Genomic DNA, 14488 nt, shown 5'->3' with positions numbered 1-14488 from the left:
AACAACATAGGACTGAGCCAAAGATATTTGTGGTTCAATGTGATTCCAAATGTTACTGGATGTTGTACTGTGATGGTCCATTGATAATATTGGATCACAGCTTAGTGTTCTAACAATAGTATTTGCAGTGACAACACTCTCTCTTTGTTAGCCATAGGACCACGATATTGTCAGAAAGACATCTGAGGCCTCTCCCTTGTCTCCATAATGTTACACAGGAGTATAAAAACCCCTGGGTACATCCTGAGTATTCTCTGCACACAAATGTCTTATACAGGCATTCCCGCTCCACAAAAGCCTTTTTATCATATTTGTTGATGGGATGTAAATCTCATTGACCAGGCAGCATTTGTTACCCCTCCCTGGTTAAAGGTAAAATGTAATATATGAAAGTAAATTCGTGCTGTACCAATTCCACATCAACAGTATTTGTTACACACACAGAAAGTTGGCCCAGTTGTCCATGGACAGCATGCCAGATTGTCTTTAATCTTTTGGATGCGTGAAACTTGGACAGTTCATTAAAACAGGACACTGCAGGAAATAAGTATCTCACCTGCCTTCAGGAAAGCCACTGAGAGGCAGACGCTGTCCCTTTTTGGAAAGGCCTGATGTACCACATGCCAATCCCGCAGTGGGGAACACCATCTGTGAGCATATCTTTGGTATCAAGACCCAGGGGAGTGGGTGAATGTCATGACATGAGAGATGCTGGCCAATCAGAGGCTTGCAGCCTGGCAGCTCCTGCTGTCAGCAGCCCCACCGAGGAAGCCTTGGTGGCTGCGGAAAGGATAAGTGCCCACTATTCCCATTTCCTCGTCCTTGATGCTTTCCCCAAGTCTCCCATGTACGAAGAAATCAGGCCCCAGAGAAGTAACACAGGAGTGGGGTCGGGTTGCAGGGAGATGAGGCAAGGGACCTGGAAGCAAAAACACGGGGTGACTGTCATTGGAAACCCCCTTTCGCCATGTCCAGTCCATCCATTAGACACTGACTGCCATTGATTAAGGGACCTTCTCCTTGCCCCAGCTCCTCAACTCTGCTGACAATGGCCTGCCCAGTTTCATCGGTAGTGCACACTGGCATGTGAAGAGTGCCAATGTCCATGAAACTGGGATGCATGTACCTGGTGCCCACGGAGCTTGCCCTGTGAATTTGGTGCCTGATTTCCAACACGGAAATCATTTGGAGCAAGTAGCAGGCTGAATGCACTCAGGGACCCGCTCTAGTTTGCTTGTCTAGTTTTTTCCGATGAGGAGCTTGTTGGTGTGTTTGGTCAGATAGGAGGCCAAATATTAATGAGGTAACACGGGCTGTTAATGAGGGAACTAATGAGCATTACTGAACGTCAATTGGCAACTCCCTGCTGCCCAGCGAGAATCTCATCATGCCAATTGCAAAAAGTATAAAAGATGGAGTGGGTGGCTCCTGACGTCAAGATGGACCTCACTGTATGCTACCCGAATCTGTCACACATCTCACCATAGCCTACATCACTCAGAGGCCTATCAAATTCTACCCACTGCAGATTTCTGTGGAGTAGAAGCTAATACTAATAAAAATGACTGAATGGCAACCAGTCTTTGTATGAAGAAATGCAAAAACATGTCATTAATTCCTAGATTTAATGCCATCCAGATGGATGATGGTCTTAATTTAATCTTTACTTCATTTGTACATTCTTCTGGAAAGCAATGTTTGTAACTGTCTGCATTGGCTGTTCCTATTCTGATCGCAACATTCTGTACATTTCAAAGAAATTAAAATGAACTGCTTCAAGGTGCAGTTTAAGCCACTGAACTAAAACTTGCAGCAGACATCATTAGAAACATTCTAATTAGTTCTAGAATGAGATTGCAAAATGGGTGTCTTTATAAAAAGTAATTTAGCAGATGGTTACTTTTGTTTGTAATGGCACGAGATGATGAAAATATCACACTGAAAGGTAATCGGGTTATTTATGAAAAATGTTAACACAATGGGTATGAACAATGTGTGCCCTGGGTGGGGTGGAGTGGTTTTGAAGTAAGGCACTACCGAGATTTCCCTCTCATCACTATGTTTTGTAAAGTCATTAACATTATTTCAGAGACATTTATGATATCCATTCACAAATAGCAACTAGAGAAATTCTTGGTTTCTCTCCTTCAATGAAAAGTAATAAAACATTTGCTGCATTTCTTTAAAACTGCAGAAATGCACACATTGAATAAGGCCATTCAATTCCTTTAGTCAGCCCCTTGTCTGCATGTCAAGAAAGCACACAGCAGAAAAATGTACCTCTCTATGGTGAGGGATTGGGACTGAGTTGCTTGTGTTGAGAGCTATTATGGACATGACAAGTTGAATGGCCTTCTGGACTGTAACCGTTCAATGATGCTTTGTAATTCAGTATGGGTGAAACTGAAATAGGCTGGAATAGGGAGCATGAGGAGCCATGAGGGGTGAGTACAGGACGGTAATTGGCAGGGATTGGACATGGATAGTGACAGGGTGAGTGCAGGAGGGATGTTTTCTGATTTAATGCACATCATGTTGGAGTTCCCAGGCTGGTGTTCCTGCCCAGCCTGCTTGAGAACCAAATAGCCTTTTAGACTCTTCCCCAGACATCTGGCCTGACTCTCAAGCCAGCCTGACCCATAGACCGTTAATCGGAAGTATAGGGGACCACGTCACTGAGCTCCCGATCCAGGAACAATGTTTTCTGTGCCTTCTCTCAAAAATTGAAACCTACCCTTTAACAGGCTGACAATTAGCTTGTAACCAAGTTCAGCCACAGACCTGCCATTTTTAGGTAACCTCCTACTTTCTGTTTCCAGACTCCTTTCCAAAAGCTTTTACGTATTGGAACCGTATTGGGAATTTGATAAGTGTCATGGAACTCATTTCCATTCCAATCTCCATTGTTTTGCCAAAGTGGTGCTCCTCAGGCCTTGTGCTGGGCCTTCATTCACCTATATGTAATATGGAGGAGATGAGAAACTGCACAGCTAAAGTTACTTGGCACTGTTAATAATGTGGATGTAGCAGAAAGTGTCAAAAGACATCGCTAAGTTAAATGAGTGAGAATAATTGTGGTAGATAAAGTGTTCAGTGTAGAAATGCAAGGACATCCAGTTAAAGAAAATAGATCAGCATGTTTCTAAGTGGCTGGCAACGGTGGATGACTGCTGAAATTTAGAGGCCCATATGCAGAAAACATGAAATAGCAGTGGACAGGAGCAAAAGTAATTACAACAACTCATTGAATGCTGTTTGTTATATCAACGTGGCTGGAATGCAGAAGGGGTGGAAGTTATTGACTGAACTTTACCAAAAAATATCAATGCATCAATTTTTGAGTTTCATGAAGGGTTTCTCCCTGAGAGCTGTACTGATTTTTCTCACATCGTCTTCCACAGTTCACATCATTATACATGCACCATGCCTCTGTGGCACTCCATGTGCCCAAAGTGAGTTCACCATTGTTGGAAGTACTCGCCACTGCTGGGATCCTGGGATTCCTGGCACTGGTGCCCAGCTATGCCCCAGGTTCAGCTTTGCCAGCTGGGAGCTGCCCTTCACAGAGCATGTAGTAGAAGGAGAGAGACACCGCAAAGCTTCTGGAGAAAGGCACAAAGACAAGCTCACCTTCATAAATGTGATGCCTTTTTACATCTCATCAGCACTCATTGTAACTGGAGCCACAAGCTTCAAGTTGACAGGTTATCTGTCCTGATTAGAATGGTGCTGGAAAAGTACAGCAGGCCAGGCAGCATCCGAGGAGCAGGAAAATTGGCGTTTCGGGCAAAAGCCCTTCATCAGGATGTTGTCAGGCCTGCTGTGCTTTTCCAGCATCACTCCAATCTTGACTCTAATCTTCAGCATCTGCAGTACCCACTTCTGCCTAGGTTATCTGTCCTGACTGCCTGGCCATGTCAGAACTCTGAGGGAAGGAGTCCTTCACTTTCCCTCATGCCTAGTAAACATTAACATCTTCTCATTGTTCAAGGTGGGAGCATCGCATACTGGAAAGCTTTCAAATTGCGGAAACTGTTGACTTTTATTGAACACCAGGAAAAATACTGAAAAAAACCCAACAAAACAAAACTGCATTTGCCTTTGGGAATGAATAGGGGCCATTTGCTCTTGAGTGGCATTAAATCGACAATTCACAAGTGATCATTTGCACACAGCTCACATTTGTTGGAAGTGGGTGTCACTGATGTCCTGCCTGGCTTGTTGTGTCTGTTACACTTGCTTTCTGACAATGGTTCTCCCACTCAGTACCCTCAGCTTCCTCTTCGGAAGACTGCCCATGTTCTCTATCACAATGTCCATCCAATCCCCTCTTTGTCTGATGCAGAACCATAAGAGCATACCTTACTGGGATTGTGCAGCGCAGTCTGTCTGCACTGCTGGCCCTGGACAATCCCGGCATCAGAACCCCATTCTCAGGAGACTTACTTTGTGCTCCATGGTAGCCCATGTCAAAGAATGGACTGTACGTGTATTTGGCCTCAGTCAGGAAGTTGCCTCATGGAACTATCAGCCATGGTTACAGAGGGAGTCCTTGTCTCTGAGCAACTATCCATGTAAGACACCAAAACTTGAAATGAAGCAGGAACATGGGAATTCTTAAAGATATAGCATCATGGCAAGTCCCAGGGTACGTGGCGCAGACTTAAGTGATGATAATGATCACTGATTACTTCAACTCTAATGGAATTAAAGCCTTTTCTGTTAATCATGTCTGCTGCATTATGATAAGCTGCTTTCAACGCGAAGTGTGCAGAGTCTCTAACATCCAGACCCTGAGGGAAGCCAGTGATATTGGCAGAGCCTCCAGCTCAGGCTGCAGCACCGACCCTGGCACAAGGAAATGAAATGAAACAGTGAGACCTGGCACAAATTGCACTGGTTAGAGCTCTGATACATTTGTGGATTGGGGATTGACAGATCCCATCGCAGATCCTAGTGGATCTTTGGAATGAGCCAATTGCATTAAAATGTAGCACAGCTGTCACCTTGGAATAGATGGCCCCTCCCCCACCCCTTCAGTTAGCAAGTCCTGCTCCAGCAGTTGGCACAGGTTTTGTGACATTGTCGCAGGACACCAGCAGTCTGCAGTGGCAATGCTCCTCACTCACCTGGAGGATGATAGACTCTGTGCCTCATGTCCCTCCTCTGCATCCTGAGGGGAGCTTCAGCTGCGACTACTTCATGTGAATGCTGTATATCAGCTGCTGATGTTGCTGCTGCTCCTGGGCTTGCTGCACCTTTGGTCACACCATCAGCTGTGGTTGGAGCTATCGCTGACAGTTCCAATGAAACTGTGTATGAATAGCAGAAACAGAATAGTTATCTGAGAAATGTGTGCATTACTCACATAGTACAGTTTAGCAGAGTCCTCCATACAGTGAGACATGGAAGGCTTTGATAAAGAGGGCCTTGAAACATCGCCATATGAACCTTTGACCTTATTCCAATGTGCAGCACGTCACGCAAATGCAGTAGGAGTCGGTCATTGCAGTAGGGTACTGAAACCATACCCCCATCCCTCTACCATCCAAGAAAGGCAGCATTTCATCAGCACTTGTTGTCAAATACTTATATTTTAAGATACGAGAAAATCAGCTGAAAGCCTTCATGCAGCCTATGAGATATTGGGTTGTTTTTGTGAACAGTAGCTTGCATGTGACATTTTTAAGGTCACCTGTGATTACTTTGGGCGTCACAGAGGAGACTCTGATCAATTTGTAATGATTAATGATATGGCCAAGATTGCTTGTGGCAAGGAGTTTGTATTCACATAGTTGGATATTGCATACCTTCCATTTAGAGGGCACTATGACTACACATTTCTTCAGCCTGCTCAAGGTAGTTGTCCCTTGAAGGGCCTCACATTGCACACAAGTAGAGCCACATACTCAGACAAATAAAAAAAACTGTTTATGCTGCCCATTGTGGGTGCGGTCACAGCCATTTTCAACTTCCATTGCACAACTTCCATTCCATTTGGGGTGGCACAGTGGCTCAGTGGTTAGCACTGCTGCCTCACAGTGCCAGGGACCCAGGTTCTGATTCCAGCCTTGGGCGACTGTCTGTGTGGAGTTTGCACATTCTCCCCGTGTCCTCTGTTTTTTTTTCCCACAGTCCAAAGATGTGCAGGATAGCTGAATTGGCCATGCTAAATTGCCCGTAGTGTTAGGTGCATGTAGGGGAATGGGTCTGGTGGGTTGCTTTTTGGAGGTCGGTGTGGATTTGTTGGGCCGAAGGGCCTGCTTCCACACTGTAGGGAAGCTAATCTGCAATTTGGATGAAACCGAAAGGCAACACAGGTTGTGGTTTGCTGAGTGAGTCACAAGTTCAACCCTGTCATTCCCTTTCCTGTTTGCTTTCCCTGTTGATTCCATTAGTCATGAACCTACACATTCTCACTCAACTTTCGCACTTAGCTCCTCATCTCCCAGTGATAGCCCCTGAGCTTGGCCACACTAAACACTGCGCTGTGCTAGGCCCCTGTTAAAGCTGGGGTAGTTGAGACCATTGATAAACCACTGTCTTCCTCCTGCAGTAGCCCAATACACTGTGGTCTCATATCCTTACATGTTGAGTTGCTCCTCTTCACAATTATTGTCCAGTCTGAGTGCTGGCATGCGACCTCCAATCCTCACTTCCAACTCTGTTGTCCCAAGTCAGCACTGGGCCCCTTTGGGTCCACACTGGGGCAACTCACCCCCCGGGATGAGTCCGCACTGGAGCCCAGTCCCTCCCCAGGAGGAGTCCAAACTGGGGTCCACTCCCCGGGATGAGACCACACTGGAAGAACTCAGTCCGCTGGATGAGTCCACACTGGGATAACTCACTCCCGGGGATGAGTCTGCACTGGGGCCCACTCACTCCCCGGGATGAGACCGCACTGGGATAATTCACTCCCCGGGGATGAGTTTGCACTGGGATAAATCATTCCCCAGGATGAGGCTGCACTGGCTCCCACTCACTCCCCGGGATGAGTCCGCACTGGGGCCACTCACTCCCCGGGATGAGTCCGCACTGGGATAACTCACTCCCCGTGATGAGTCTGCACTGGGAGAAGTCACACCACGGGATGAGTCTGCACTGGGATAACTCACTCCCTGGGATAACTCACTACCCGGGATGAGTCCGCTTTGGGATAACTCACTTCCTGGGATGAGTCTGCACTGGGGCCCACTCACTCCCTGGGATGAGTCCGCACTGGGATAACTCACTCCCTGGGATGAGTCCGCACTGGGATAACTCACTCCCCGGGATGAGTCCGCACTGGGATAACTCACTCCCCAGGATGAGTCCGCACTGGGATAACTCACTCCCCGGGATGAGTCTGCACTGGGATAACAAACACCCCGGGATGAGTCTGCACTGGGGCGCACCCAATCCCCAGGATGAGTCCGCACTGGGATAACTTACTCCCTGGGATGAGTCCGCACTGGGATAACTCATTCCCCGGGATGAGTCCTTGCTGGGATAACTCACACCCTGGGATGAGTCCGCAGTGGGATAACTCACTCCCCGGGATGAGGCTGCACGGGGGCCCACTCAATCCCCAGGATGAGCCTGCACTGGGATAACTCACTCCCCAGGATGAGTCTGCACTGGGATAACTCACTCCCCGGGATGAGTCTGCACTGGGATAACTCACTCCCCGGGATGAGTCTGCACTGGGATAAAACACGGTCCGGCCTGAATCAGCACTGGGATAACTCACTCCCCGGGATGAGTCCGCGCTGGGGCCACTCACTCCCCGGGATGAGTCTGAACTGGGATAACTCATTCCCCGGGATGAGTCTGCACTGGGGCCACTCAGTCCCCGGGATAAGCTTGCACTGGGATAACTCACATCCCGGGATGAGTCCGCACTGGGATAACTCACTCCCCTGGATGAGTCTTAACTGAGGCCACTCACTCCCCGTGCTGAGTCTGCACTGGGATAACTCACTCCCCAGGATGAGTCCGCACTGGGATAACTCACACCCTGGGCTGAGTCTGCACTGCGATAACTCACTCCCCGTGATGAGTCTACACTGGGGCCCACTCACTCCCCAGGATGAGTCTGCAGTGGGATAGCACACACCCTGGGATGAGTCCGCACTGGGATAACTCACTCCCCGGGATGAGTCTGCACTGGGGCGCACTCAATCCCCAGGATGAGTCCGTACTGGGATAACATACTCCCTGGGATGAGTCCGCACTGGGATAACTCGCTCCCCGGGATGAGTCCATACTAGGACCACTCACTCCCCGTGATGAGTCTGCACTGGGATAACTCACTCCCCGGGATGAGTCTGCACTGGGATAACTCACTCCCCGGGATGAGTCTGCACTGGAATAACTCACTCCCCGGGATGAGTCTGCACTGGGGCCCACTCACACTCCGGGATGAGTCCGAGCTGGGACGACTCACTCCACAGGATGAGTCCGCACTGGGATAACTCACTCCCCGGGATGAGTCCGTGCTGGAATAACTCACACCCTGGGATGAGTCCGCAGTGAGATAACTCACTCCCCGTGATGAGTCTGCACTGGGGCGCACCCAAACCCCAGGATGAGTCCGCACTGGGATGACTTACTCCCTGGGATGAGTCCGCACTGGGATAACTCACTCCCCGGGATGAGTCTGCACTGGGGCCCACTCACACTCCGGGATGAGTCCGAGCTGGGACGACTCACTCCACGGGATGAGTCCGCACTGGGATAACTCACTCCCCGGGATGAGTCCGTGCTGGGATAACTCACTCCCTGGGAGGAGTCTGCACTGGGATAACTCCCACCCGGGATAATTCTGCACTGGGGCCACTCCCTCCCCGGGATGAGTCTGCACTGAGATACCTCACTCCCTGGGATGAGTCTGCTCTGGGGCCACACACTCCCCGGGATGAGTCCGCACTGGGATAACTCACTCCCCGGGATGAGTCCGCACTGAGATAACTCACTCCCCGGGATGGGTCTGCACTGGGGCCCACCCACTCTCCGGGATGAATCAGTACTGGGGTAACTCACTCCCCGGGATGAGTCCGCACTGGGTCCACTCACTCCCCAGGATGAGTCTGCACTGGGATAACTCACTCCCCGGGATGAGTCCGCACTGGGATAACTCACTCCCCGGGATGAGTCCGCACTGCGGCCACCCGCTCCCGAGATTAGTCTGCACTGGGGCCACTCACTCTCCGGGATGAGTCTGCACTGGAATAACTCACTGCCCGGGAGGAGTCTGCACTGGGGCCACTCACTTCCTGGGATGAGTCTGCACTGGGATAACTCGCTCCCTGGGATGAATCTGCATTGGAGCTCACTCACTGTTGCCGAAGCTGTCACATGACTGAGCTCCTCAAGAAGAGCTAAATAAAATAAAAGAGAGGCAAAAAACAAGAAAAGAGAGAATTAATAAGGAAAAGAAATGAAACGTGGATGGAGGGAATGAGTCCTAACGTCAGAAGTCCTACTGAACTGCCATCTTACTGAAAGTGCTTGACTTGCCCAGCTTCTCTAACACAGCAGTGAGCCTGCTAACATGCCCTTGACCATCATTGTGCAGACCATCAGGACTGACTATGGCTCCCTCCCCTGTCTGACTTGGATGGACCACTCAAACCGATGAGAGATCATGTTTGTGCAGCTCCCAGCTAGAGATCCCCTGACCCTGACTACCCCAAGCAGCAGAGAGACTGTATCCAAACCCCAGGACTGAGTTTGGATGCTGCGCCTGACTGACTGTGGTGGGCCCTCTGACTAACTGAGAGTTTCCCTTGAATCTCCTTCGGCTTTGAGACCTGGCTATTTGGTTGAAGCACATGCAGAGTGATTGCCATGTGAGCTGCTGCTACCTGATACAGCTGTGGGATTGACGTATCACATTCCCATGTAAAGCTCCATGACTGATCACACCTCGTAACCATGATAGGCTGCCTGACATTCAGTCTATGCTAAAAAGCAAGGCAGGATAGAAGTCCTATGAGACTTTAAGTTCTGAATGAGATAGCAAAACAGAGTTCAGCAAGGCAAGGCAAGAGCATCCAAGCCTATGTAAATTGAGAAAGCAAGTGAAGAGCCCTGAGCTGTACCGTGGTCCAGTCCTTGATGTGGGAGCTTGTCCCTGCATGCAAGGTGTAATGGAAGCAACATTACAGTGATGGGTGCTGGCATGCTGCAAAATGGAGGTGTAGCAGACAGCGAAGAGGGTTACCTCAGATTACAACAGGATCTTGACCAGATGGGCCAATGGGCTGAGAAGTGGCAGACGGAGTTTAATTCAGATAAATGCGAGGTGCTGCATTTTGGGAAAGCAAATCTTAGCAGGACTTATACACTTAATAGTAAGGTCCTAGGGAGTGTTACTGAACAAAGACCTCGGAGTGCAGGTTCATAGCTCCTTGAAAGTGAAGTCGCAGGTAGATAGATAGTGAAGAAGGTGTTTGGTATGTTTTCTTTTATTGGTCAGAGTATTGAGTACAGGAGTTGGGAGGTCATGTTGCGGCTGTACAGGACATTGATTAGGCCACTATCGGAAAGATGTCGTGAAATTTGAAAGGGTTCAGAAAAGATTTACAAGGATGTTGCCAGGGTTGGAGGATCTGAGCTACATGGAGAGGCTGAACAGGCTGGGGCTGTTTTCCCTGGAGCGTCAGAGGCTGAGGGGTGACCTTATAGAGGTTTACAAAATTATGAGGGGCATGGAAAGGATAAATAGACAAAGTCTTTTCCCTGGGGTCGGCCCTAGAGGGCATAGATTTAGGGTGAGAGGGGAAAGATATAAAAGAGACCTAAGGGGCAACTTTTTCACACAGAGGGTGGTACGTGTATGGAATGAGCTGCCAGAGGAAGTGGTGCAGGCTGGTACAATTGCAACATTTAAGAGACATTTGGATGGGTATATGAATAGGAAGGGTTTGGAGGGATATGGGCCGGGTGCTGGCAGGTGGGAGTAGATTGGGTTGGGATATCTGGTCGGCATGGATGGGTTGGACCGAAGGGTCTGTTTCCATGCTGTACATCTCTATGACTCTATGACTCTAAAATGCAGTATGCAGTGGAGAATGTTATTCTGAGTGAGTCAGAGATATCCCATGAGAATGTGTGTGTTTGATGCCAACCTTAATGGGGTGGGGGGCACGGTGTTTTAGGTGGTTACTGCCCATGGAGCACCTGCCGAAATGCTGGGGGCTGCTGTCTGAGGCAGCGGGCTGGAGGAGCCAGGCTGGGAATTGTTGCTGTCTATCCAGCACACCGGAACATATGAACTGCATATGAATGAAGGGAGGTTTGGATTTAATGAAATGTAAATGCATTCAAATAAGCCCCTATCAACTCATTAGTAAGATTCCCAACTCATCATCCAAAACTTGGCTGCAGAATGGAACTTCTTTGATTTGACATTGAGAGGCTGAGTTTTTCAATCTTACCGTATTTTCCGAAGTGACTTGCCATTTCCCAAGCCGTTCAAAGGCTGCAATTCCATTCTGGAATCCTACATGAAATCCTTGTGCATCTAGAAGGACATACTGAACTTAAGAGGAGCATATTTTCCACAACGTTCCCTGGGCTAAAAAGGTAAATTATGAGAACAAGTTGCAGGGACAACTTTTGCAATGCCTTGAATATGGACGATTCATGAGTGAACAGATTGAGACGTTGACAGGATGGAACAATAAAAAGTGTCCACTTGGCTGGGGGAGTTCTGAATCAGGGACATAAGCTTCTGATTTAAGCTAAACTGTTCAGGAAAGGTTCAGAAAGCATTTCTTTGTACAAAGGTTGTAGAAATCTGGAATTGGTCTTCCTTAGATTTTGTCGCGGTGAGATCAATCAAAACTTCAAAATGGTTTTGAGGGATGAATGATTTACTCCTGTCCCTATGTCCCTGAACTCTAAACATGATTGAACAAAATGACCACAAAATGTCAGTATTCAGCCGCCCATCCTTCACTCACAAGCACAGCAGCTCAAAACGCATTCAATATAACATTTACTCACTTCAACCCCTGATCCAGAGATGGAAGATCTCAGATGGCAATGGAAGATATTCAGTAAAAGATCATGAGGGGTAAGAGAGCAATTTCTCAATATTTGAGAGGGAAACGTTAGTTTATGGAGAAGCATTTTCACATGAAACAAACACATTCCAAGTCCAGAATAAATGATGAAATGAGAACAATCAATCTCTTTCAGCTTCTTTTCACTCTCTAAACAACATATCTCTGGTCTCAGTCAATATTTTTCCTTAAGCATGGAAATAGTGTTTTGGATTTCATAGCCCCATCATTTTCTTCATGGATTGTGTCTTTTTGCAGCTTTTATACAGGGTCATTTTAATGCCTTACATATGTTAAGTGTATTGTCTGAGTGTTGGACTGTTAGCTTCTTGAACAACTGTTGAGCCGAACATTACATAAATATTAAGTTTGGACATCTTTGCACATTAGGACGTGTGGATTAATTTTCTTGTACAATGACTAACCAATAGCCTTTGTTAAAATGAAAAAAAGTACAATTCTAAGCAATGACATTAAAGGCCTAACCTAATTTTATGTTTGTGTTGTAGAGAAGTACCATTTTCTGCATTTGTCACTTCGTGATTAGGATTGACACGGACACTTGCACTGTAACTTTATTAGCTGAAAGTTTGGGTGGGGAAAAGTACTTTGGAGGCATGTAAGTTAGCGCCACTGGCTGGTGTCCCAGTCTTACAATCAACAAAGTCCTCACTTGTTATCATCATATAATGTTGGATAGGTGCTGGGATATCTTGGGTAAATTGACTGCCATCAAACCTCCTTATTGGTATTAGTCTAGGCTCTGATACCATCGGGTGGAAAATATTGTCCACTCAATGTCTTAGGAACAGAAGCTTGACAACTGATTGTGCATATCAAAGAAACATGGACAGGTCATGCATGATTTTCTGTATGTAAATAGATATAAAAGTATTGATAGTATATGCTTGGTACCTCCACTATTTTGGGAATCTGTAATTTCTATTATTTTTGGTTGAAAAGTCACAATTATTCCATAATTAGTACTTAATGTTCCCATCAATCTAAGAATCTGATTGCTCACAATTTGGTTAATTGCAAGTGTGACCCTATGGTTATAACATAGAAAGAAATAACTTACATTTACACGGGAATTTTCATGACCTCGGGTTGCTAAATGAAACACTTATGAAATGTAAACTCAATCAAAACCAATTCGTTTATGGAGTTAAAATTGGGGCTTATAATAAGTTACCAGGGTAGCAAATGTCACAACCAATTTTCACACAGGAAAATCTCACAAATAGAAATGAAGTAACAATTAGATAATATGTTTTAGTGATACTGGATAAAGGACAGAGATTGGCCTGGATTGTGGGCAGAACATTCCTACTTAAATTTGGGTTTATATCTCCTCAGAGGGCTGGGGTCATGCTTTAGTATTGGTTGTACTTGCTGACATGAAGAAGCATGTGCATTAGCAGCCATCGCTCATAAATATAGTAACAAATGTTTACAGGAAACAATAAACAGTCCAATTTAAATGAAATAGTATATTGGGTGACAGGAATAAGCTATTAAAGAAAGCAGAACTTTACCTATTTCTTGAAAATAATTTATTTTGCTTTAATTGAAAAATTGGCTTCACATTGTGTGTATGCAGTCAGTGCATTGGTGTCAACAAACACCTCTGTTAATATTTCACCTGAAAAACAGCACCTCTGACAAAACAATTCCTCTTCTTTCTATTGTAATGCCAACCTAGATTATATGTTCAAGTCTCACTGCAGTTAACCCATAACTGTCTGACTGTAGGAACAGAGTAAACCTGCAGAGCTTTGACTGTCAGATAGAGCCCTTGTTGTGTATATATAGATATTTTATCCATGTGATGCAACACTTATTCCCCTTAAAAGGAGGGTTGACCAAAACTCCAATTAAGTCGAGGCATGATTTCCAATTGATAAACCAGTTTCTTTTACATCAATTGCTGAGTAGACTTGTTAAATGAGAGTTAATTTATGTTCATTCCTTGTACCATTGAAATGAATAAAAAGTGACTTTGGCTTCTTTATAGTCAAACCTCATTTAAGAGATAATTAATCTCAAACTAACTGGTCAAATCTTCTTGTACCGGTTGCACAATTGTTTTTTAACCTTGTGTCGTAGGATTTTATATTGACAGAAGCAGAGAGAAAGATGTCTCCTAGGGCCGTGTGTAGGCAAACTGCCTTTCTCTCATTTAATTAGATCATACTATAGCTTTCCACCCAAATCAACTGAAAATAGACTATTGTGATGTCTAAAAATATTTATTGAATAGTGTGACCATTTGCTGTTAGATTCCTGACACATTCCCTTTAGCTAGATTCTCCTATCAGCAGTGAATGCCAACAGTCTCATGTTTATTCCATCTGAATTATTGATTACCAGTGTGGGGAGGTATATAAAAATGTACACAACAATGAATATTCCAAATTGTAGTAGTGGTAGACAAG

This window comes from Chiloscyllium punctatum, chromosome 7 (assembly GCF_047496795.1).
Source record: "Chiloscyllium punctatum isolate Juve2018m chromosome 7, sChiPun1.3, whole genome shotgun sequence".
In the NCBI taxonomy this organism is placed as follows: Eukaryota; Metazoa; Chordata; class Chondrichthyes; order Orectolobiformes; family Hemiscylliidae; genus Chiloscyllium; species Chiloscyllium punctatum.
Note: the sequence above shows the minus strand (reverse complement) of the source record.